Here is a 9,539-nt window from a genome sequence, read left to right on the forward strand (position 1 = left end):
ACGATGACAGATGGGCACAAATCCTGAATGCTTTGAATGTCACATTTCAAAAGCCCATAAACATTTCTGCTATCTTAGACCTCAAACCTAAAAAGACTGAAGAGCCAGAGGAATTTCTGGAATGTTTTAATGAAATCTACTGTGGGCAGTACAGACTTGCTGTACCAAAATGGTCAGAATTCCCCATAATATTGTGCTATGTTAATGCATTGCCTACCACCTTTCGTGGCTACTGCCGCGAAATGTAATAACATGAATTGGACAGAGAACGACCCTTCTCAAATGGCCAGGGCAGTCAGATTTTATTGGAAGGAGGGTGTAGGCCAGGAAGGAGGCTCAGTTACAAAGATTAAGACTGAGTATGTAATGAAAAAGGATGATCTGAGACCCCAACCAGCGGCAGGTACAGTGGCTTACCAGCTGAAACCCCAATATTGTGACCTTGGGTGGGTGGATCAACACGGGGGAGGATATCAAACCCACCCAAATGGATCCTTAGCTCCTCTTTATGGCCCACCGTATGCACCAACAGCTTTACAACTGCCCCTCACAGGGGCCATTGGTCTACTGGGAAAAGAGGACGGGGCAGATATAGAGGGAACAATACATGTTTTAATTGTGGCCGTGCAGGTCACTGGCACAGGAATGCCCTTTTAAAAAACGGGCAGCAGAAGGAGACTACCCGACCCAAAGGAAGGGGGTACCCACCAAGGGGAGGACAGATGAGGTACACCGACTTCTCCCAGGCAAACCCTTTCCCAACACAAGATTGATTAGCTAATTTAGTCATAAGGACTCTCCAATCGGAAAGGGAACCTATTATTTCTCTGCAGCTAGGAGATCAACACTACCCATTTGTAATCGACACTGGAGCAGCCATGCCTTCGGTGCAATCAGAACTTTGACTACCATTATCCGACCACACCCAGCATTTGTCGGTGTTCCAAGGACAGGTGTATGAGTACCCTATTTTTGAACCTGTGACAGTCACTTATGAGAATAAGTCTACAGATTATCAGTTTGTGGTGACTACTGGATTGGACTGTAACTTGTTGGCCCGAGATTTACTGTGTACCTTCCAGCTACAGCTAGAGTGCGGAGACAAAGGGGTAACGGTTCAATCATGGAGGATGAGACAACAGTGCTATATTTCTATCACACCCCGGTGGTGGACGTTAGACATTGAACATTCACTGCACCACGTTACCCTGGCCTGTGACAGAACCGGACAAAACAGGGAGTTGGAGGACAAGTACCGGCCATTAATTGGGACCGAGTGGCCAGTCAAGATTACAGCCACAGTCACGGGAAAAGAAGGTACAGCCGATTTTGTTACAACACCACCACATTTATGGCCACAGTCAGCTTCTGTAAACCCTCATATTACACGCCAGGTCTACGACCAGTACCATGTCAAGGATCTGGGGCCTATGGTAAGGAGGGAAGTGGATCATTCCGATCCAACAGAGTACGCACTTCAAGTCATGCCAGATGGCACTTCCATAAAATATTTTGAGATCCCTGAAATGATTAACACTCGACTTCAGCATCACCTGGGATGTGACGTTTTGGAATATGTCAACCCACAGATCTGGGCGGAATACCCATCACAAGTGGGACAGGCAAATGTTACACCCATTAAGGTAACGATTAAGGACCATGTAAACACTGCCTTCCATTCGGCTGAAACCCCAAGCTGCCCCGTCTATAGACAAATTAATCCGAGAGCTGTTGCAACAGGGTATTCTGGTCCCTTGCCAATCATAATGTAACACCCCCATACTTGCGGTGCCCAAACCAGACCAGTACCGATTAGTACAGGATTAGTACAGGGCAGCACGGTAGCATAGGGGCAGCACGGTAGCATTGTGGATAGCTCAATTGCTTCACAGCTTCAGGGTCCCAGGTTCGATTCCGGCTTGGGTCACTGTCTGTGCTGAGTCTGCAAATCCTCCCCTTGTGTGCGTGGGTTTCCTCCGGGTGCTCCGGTTTCCTCCCACAGTCCAAAGATGTGCAGGTTAGGTTGATTGGCCATGATAAATTGCCCTTAGTGTCCAAACTTGCCCTTACTGTTGGGTGAAGGTGTTGACCTTGGATAGGGTGCTCTTTCCAAGAGCTGGTGCAGACTCGATGGGCCGAATGGACTCCTTCTGCACTGTAAATTCTATGATAATCTATGATTAAGCTCAATCAATGCCATCGCACAGCAGTTACATGCGCTCGTCCCTAATCCTACCCACATACTGGCTCAAATTCCAGCTCGAGCCCGGGTCTTCGCCATAGTTGACCTCCAGCACGCTTTCTTTGCTCTTCCACTCGCACCTGAATGACAATATTTGTTTGCCTTCACTTACAATGGGCAGCAGTATACCTGGACCTGACTGCCTCAGGGGTTCGTCAACTCACCTACGCTCTTCTCCAGATGTCTGCAGACCCAACTCCAGGCCTCAACATTGGAGCATGGTTCAATATGTAGTGCAGTATGTAGATGACATATTGGTAGCGAGTCCAGACGAGCCCAGTAACAGGGATGATGTGATCCAGTTATTAAACCACCGATCCTCGTTGGGTTATGTTGTTTCACAATCAAAGGTCCTGGTGGTTCAGACAAAGGTCAGGTTCTTAGGAGTTTTACTTACAGCCACAGAAATAAGTCTCGAACCCAGTAGGATTGAACCAATATGCCAATTCTCCGCCCCTACCACAGCCAAGGAGGTCCGTCATTGGCTGGGTATGATGAATTATTGTAGGCAGTGGATACCAAACTTCGCTGTCTATACAAAGCTGCTGACGCCTTACACTACTGAAGGGGGGAATTTTACTCTCACCACCGAGGCACTCTAAGCCTTCCGTTGCCTGAAGCAGGCCTTCTTACAAGTACCGGCCCTCGGTAGGCCCCTCTACGACTGACCGTTCCAGATATACTGTACTGTTCTGGAAGGGTGTTCAACAGCGGTACTCACCCAGCAACATGGAGGTAAGCACTGGCCTGTGGCATATTACTCTTCCAAATTTGATCCAATGGCATTGGGCCACCCTGTTTGCACCCAGATCTTGGTAGCGATATACAATAGTTTGCAGGCTGCTGCCAATATAACTCTCCAACAGGATATTACAGTGTATAGCTCCCACTCGGTCATCGCACTACTGGGGCAACTGCAGACTCAGCATCTTACCGCAGCTCGTCAGAATAGGTATGAAATATACCTTTTAAACAATCCACGTCTGACATTTAAACACTGTACCACTATCAATCCAGCCTATTTTCTTAGCGGTCCCCCTGACCATGAAGACGCACCTGGCCACGACTGTCTAGCCTTGATTCAGGAAACTACCACAATAAGGGACGATCGGAGTGATATTCTGTTAGAACAACCTGACATGATTATGTATGTTGATGGCAGTGCATTAGTAAGCCCCACTGGCCGGAGACTGTCCGGTTACGCAATCGTAGATCAGGGTGGTCTGATCCTAGAAGCGGCCACTTTTCAGACCCCCTTATTCAGCCCAACATGCCACACTTTTTGCCCTTACCCGTGCATGTATACTTGGGGTAGATCGTCGGGTAAATATTTATACTGACTCCCGATACGCCTTCGGGGTAGTTCATGACTTCAGACAGCTCTGGATTCCTTACCTCGGCCGGCACGGAAATATCCCACCGGGGTTTAGTTAATGACCTACTGCAGGCTCTCCTTATGCCCATGCAGATTTCCGTCATTAAATGCGCTGCCCATACAAATGGCAAGACCCCAGTTGACGTTGGTAACGAACGAGCAGATTGTGCAGCGCGGACAGCCGCGCAAATTCAGCAAGTGATGGTGCCTAAAATGTTAAGTCAGACTAAGCGTTCTGCTATAAATAGGTCTGCTTCTGACAAGCCAATGCCAACCATCCAAGACATCATAAGGTTACAGGAGGATGCTCCTGAGAGTGATAAACAAATGTGGAAACGGTCAGGTTGTACATATGATTCTGCTTCCTCTTTATGGACCAAGCCTGCACATCAGACTTGTATGTCTGATGTACTGGCTTTATGGGTCATTGAATGTGTACACTTTGCAACTCATTGCGGGGCTCGGGGGACTAGTGATTTGTTGCTGGACACTTGGTGGCACCCTAAAATGCAGGGGCTGGCCCAGAGTATCAGTAATCGGTGTTTGATTTGTCAGCAATATGACACCGGCAAAGGTATCCCTTGTGGTATGGGGCAAACCCCGTTGCCCAGTGGTCCCTTTGAGACGCTCCAAATGGATTACATTGAGTTAGAAAGGTGTCAATGTTATAAATATGTTTTGGTCATTGTGGATGTGTTCAGCAGATGGGTCGAGGCGTATCAGACTGCCGATAATAAAGCTGCTACTGTGGTTAAAGTTCTGATGCGGGAAATCATTCCCCGGTACGGTATACCAGCTCAGTTAAGTTCTGATAATGGGCCTCATTTTAATGGACAGATTAACAAAGAGTTCTGCTCCCAGTTGGGCATACGCCAGCAGTTACACTGTGCTTATAGACCGCAGGCGGCCGGGTTGGTTGAGAGACACAATCAGACCCTCAAAACTAAATTGGCAAAATTAAGAGTAGACACGGGACTGACATGGCTTAAGTTGCTCCCCGTTGCCCTCTTCCAGCTGCGGGACCGGCCCGCTCTCTCCTGCCGAGATTCTTTATGACAGGCCCGTTAGAACTCCCTGGAATCTGCATGTTCCCAGGCTGGTTCAGTTTCACCATATGACTGAAGAAATTACTACCTATGTTCTAGCCCTCACTAAGGTCCTCAAGGAACTCCATGGCCAGGTCCGCACGGCTCACCCGCCACCGCCCCCATTGCCTAGCTCGCTTTCAGTGCAGCCTGGTAGTTATGTCATGGTCAAAAATTGGACTAAGAAAGGGTCGGAGCCACGGTGGGAGGGGTCCTTCCAAGTTCTCCTTACCACCCCCACAGCAGTTAAAGTGGAGGGGCGGAGTGCTTGGGTCCACCTCCACCACTGTAAAAAGGTCGGTCACTAACCTGCCTCCCTTCCCCAACGCTGTTTCACAGGTGTGGCGCATGATGGGGTGGCTACGCACCGCCTGTGTAATCTTTGACCTCGCCTCTCTTGGGGTGACATCGGCGACAGACATGGAAAAGGGAAATATCATCTACATCTGTAACCCCAGCCAAACTACAAGGACATTTCACTTATGTAGAGGTGACGTTCTTCGCTGACCCCATATACGAGGACATGGTATCGACTCATGGAAGGTCATCAGGCTAACGGACATTGCACGGCTCATGAAGCAATTGCACCGGTCCCGGCGATGGGAAGGGAACATTACATGGACATTGCCTTGTTTTTGGAGTACATGTAAATTTGATTTTGGATGTGTTAAGATTGGTGCCATAAACGTTAAGTCAGACCGTGAGGAGAGGGTAGGAAGAGGTTGTGAGAGAGAGAGGGGGACTAGAGAGAGGACGGGGCGTGTAAGGAGGGGAGTACAACTAGAACGTAGGTTATCAGGAGATATACTTAATTCATTTAGGACCCAGAATGAGGAAAACCTGGGTGGTATGAATCTCTTCTACCAGATCTACCACCGCTTGTATGGCCAGGGACGGGTTGTCTGCTACCCGAACCCCGCATCGGTGTCTAGGTTAGTTTCTGTTTCACCACTTTAGGGCACTCCCCAAACGGTGGTTCATTGTCAGCGTTCCGAGCCACCGCCCAAGCAAGTCACTATTCCTTACGATCCGGGTTCAGCACCACCGGCTATTTGGCTTCCCCTTCCTCGGGATAATTCCCACTCACAGTATGATAGGCTACAATGGTGGAGGGCGTACATACCTAGCCACTTCACTCCCAATAGAGACTCCCGGCAGTATGAGAATTGTTTCAGCAGTGACGGGTACGGCCGTTTGCTGGTAGAGGTGGAAACGAATATAACACGTCTGTTCCCCATCTGTACGGGCAGGAGGCGTCATATCACTCAGGTGTCTGGCCAATGCGTCTGTTACAACACCACCTGCGTTCCATTGAACACCGACCTCCAGCTCCTTTGTGGCTGGGCGAATGTCTCTCACATCACTGTTGGGACTAGGGCTTTCCGCATTGCTGGGAGGCCCGAATGGGCGTTCCAAAGCTGGATAAACTGGGCTACTGGGGGATCCCACAGCAACCGATATACTGATTGTGATGCGAGCCTGTACACGGAGCAAGGATATTACTTTTTTTTAAATGGCACAGCGACCAATGTTTTGTCACCCCCATTTCCCCGCCAAATTGCTATCGGGACTCTAGTCCCTACCACAGTCCCCTGCCCCTCGACATGGATACTGCACAATCAGTTGGCAGGCCGGGCAGTCTCAGCCGAATTCTGCGAGAACTGGAAAAAACCTCAGGTTCTCGCACCCAACCAGGGCCATTCAGCCGGATGGGGAATTCTGTGTGTGTCTGGACACTGGGAGGTGTGGGGGGTTCCTTGGCGGTCAGCGATAGGAATTATTTTATTTGTGGCCTTACAATCCTGGGAAATGAAACCTTGGGAGCCCTCGGGGCAATAACCAAGGAATTGTCTCAGCCGCGGTTGTTTGCAATGCAGAACCGGTATACTCTTGACTATCTTCTGGCCTGGGAGGGTGGGGTATGCACCATAGTGCAGGGCAAGTGTATCATGGGAGTTCAAGACCTAACCGCTAACATCACTAAATTTATGGATCACATACGGGATCACCTGGACGGTATGCAGGACCCTGGCTCTTGGGGTAATTGGGGATTCGGGGGTTGGAAGACTGGTTGATAAATATGGCCATGTATTTAGCAGTGGCACTCGGCTGCATCTTTGTGGGCCTGGCCATCCTTAAATGCGTGATGGGTAGAATGCAGGGTGCACTGGAACGGACAGACACCCCTAGAATCTTGGCTGTTAGGATCCACGAGGTTGCAGCGGATAATGGGGTGCTGCAACAGGAATTGGAAATGCAGCGAGGAATCTTCTTAGATGAGGGGCCGTAGCTACGGATTGGATAGGTTATCATGAAATGATAAAAGGAGGGAATGATGAATGTGACATAAAGTAGTTAGTTCAAATATTAGTTACAGTAATGTAGATGTGGGTCAGTCTAATGGTAGTGGGTTCACAAAGGGCAAAGGAATTCAGAAAGCATGGCAAGGAAGATGGGGAAAAGGATGCTGGGTAACAAGAGACCCAGGGTTAAGGAATGCGAAGTGAGCCAATCAGGATGTATGGCCAGGTCAAGAGGGGTATAGGATGACCTATGGGAATCGTGTATGTGAAACTTGATACCATTTGAATGTATTTACAGAGATCTCTTTGTCTCCGACCTCATTAGTTTTCGAGGGGTCCAGGAGACAGCATTTCTGTTCGGAGTCTGTGTGAAGTGAGTCAGCCTTGCAAGTTGGTTAAAATAAATAATACTATACCTACAAAATCCATCTCGAGTTTTATTGAGGCCAGACTGACGGGTAAAAAATTCAATATTGTCATCCCAGTTTTGTCTTGCACCATTATCCACTTTGTCATTTAATCACTTCAGCCTCACATCCTCCCAAACTGCCCCCCTCTGAAATGGCCCAGCAAGCTACTCGGTTCAAGGGAAATTAGGGATGGGCAGCAAATGTCAGCTCAGCCAGCGACACCCACATCCCAAGGACACATAAAGGAAAGTTGGCAGTTAGAAAGGCAAATGCAGTGTTCGCATTCATTTCAAGAGAGCTACAATACAAGATGAATGGGGATGAGAAACATATCAGCCATGATCGTTTGGCAGAGCAAACTCAAAAACACGATGGGCTGAATGACCTAATTCTGCTTCTCTATCTTTTTATTTTTTAAACGAGGGGATCTCATAGAAACATTTGTAAACAAAATAGTTGCAATCCATCCCAGACGTGGATACAAATCAATTGATACTTGGAGGAGACATCAATTGTGTTCTGGATCCTAAATGGACTGGTCCCAGCTGATTCAAGCACAACAAAAACATGAAAAAGGAATGAAACCAGACGGACCACCCGGCATCGACCCAGGCACCAGAAACGACAACGGCAAACCCAGCAAAAGATTTTTTTAAAACTGGTCCCATCAGCAGATTGTATAAGGATTACGGGACACAGATTTAAGATTGTGAACAAGAACTACAGAGGACATAGGAGGTAGACATTTTATACAGTGAGTGACAATGATATGGAACTCAATGCTTACACACAAAGGTCGATAATCTCCAGATCCTGGTAACTCGAACAGTGGTGTTAGAATTTGATGTGAGGATTGGCTGTGAGTTTCCTGTCTGTGAATCCCTTTCTAAGCCCGTGAAAGAAGTTTACAAAGGCATCACGGTCAGTCCAGAAATGAAATTCTGGAAAGATAAACATTTCTCCTGGTTTGAGTTTGCTGGATGTAATTCCTCCCCTCCTAATCCCCTGTAAAAGGAGTTTCTAAAATTAATCACTATCAGTCCAGAATAGAAATTCACAACATTCTCCCCTCCTGCTCCCGACTCCAGGATGACCGCTCATGCCCCCACCCTGACGTCAATCACCCGGGCACTGTGACGGTGACAGATGATGAAATAGGCCACAGGCTCAGGCTGACTCGCTGATTGTCCAATAATAAGTCACCGAGATCCTGAAGCACCGCATCTGATACGTCACCAAGGTGGCCCCACAGCTCCGCTAAACAAAGATGGCGGCCGTGGAACTGGGCCTGACACCAATTACAAGCGCCGCAGCTGCAAAACACGGGACTTGCAGGGTCTTATTCCGGACTTGTGACCAGCAGGGAGTGTTTCCGAAGCCTGAAACACTCAGGCTGTATGTTTCACTCCCTTCCCACCCCGACTCCCGGCTCCATTCTTCCCTCCGCCTCACCACTGGAATCAGCCGTTCCCATTCGCCCAGACTGCCGAGCAAAGTGACACTGCGCATGCTCGATACACCCAGCAATGCGTCTGCGCACTGGGTTCCTGTGGAGGGAATAGGGCACATTGACAGCCGCATGGAATGTTGGGTAAGAGCCGCACCATTGACACCACAAACAAATACAAAATAACTTTGTTACCAATTGATAAAAATAATCAAACAAATTATTGTCAACGGGTATTCTGCTATTCTCCATTTCTCAGAATGATTAAATGCTGCTCTCCTGTGGAAGAATGCAGAATTTAAGGTTTTTTTCCCCCAATGAGTCCTTCCTCTCTACTCCCCAGAAGATGCAACTCTTGCTGGGCTCAATCCTAGAATCAATAATTCCTCTATCTTATCATAGATTATCATAGAATTTACAGTGCAGAAGGAGGCCATTCGGCCCATTGAGTCTGCACCGGCTCTTGGAAAGAGCACCCTACCCAAGGTTAACACCTCCACCCAACACTAAGGTCAATTTTGGACACGAAGGGCAACTTATCATGGCCAATCCACCTAACCTGCACATCTTTGGACTGTGGGAGGAAACCGGAGCACCCAGAGGAAACCCACGCACACACGGGGAAGATGTGCAGATTCCACACAGACAGTGACCCAAGCCGGTATCGAACCTGGGAC

The 9,539-nt window shown here is 48.4% G+C and overlaps 1 protein-coding gene across 2 annotated transcripts in view; it reads right to left on the reverse strand.

The window, feature by feature from the left end:
• Window positions 1-8,898, reverse strand: part of LOC140421384 (uncharacterized) — a 44,196-nt gene extending 35,298 nt beyond the window's left edge. Inside the window, exons 1-2 of one of the 2 annotated variants that reach the window (XR_011946727.1) lie at window positions 8,203-8,898; window positions 2,274-2,595 (exon numbers count right to left, since the gene is read on the reverse strand). The gene's annotated coding sequence lies outside the window, so the exon portion shown is untranslated. Of the gene's footprint in view, window positions 1-2,273; window positions 2,596-8,202 lie in introns of those variants that run through there. The other variant, XR_011946728.1, reaches the window with a different exon arrangement.
• Between the last annotated feature and the right edge of the window lie 641 nt (window positions 8,899-9,539).

Source organism: Scyliorhinus torazame, chromosome 5 (genome assembly GCF_047496885.1).
Source record: "Scyliorhinus torazame isolate Kashiwa2021f chromosome 5, sScyTor2.1, whole genome shotgun sequence".
Lineage (NCBI taxonomy): Eukaryota > Metazoa > Chordata > Chondrichthyes > Carcharhiniformes > Scyliorhinidae > Scyliorhinus > Scyliorhinus torazame.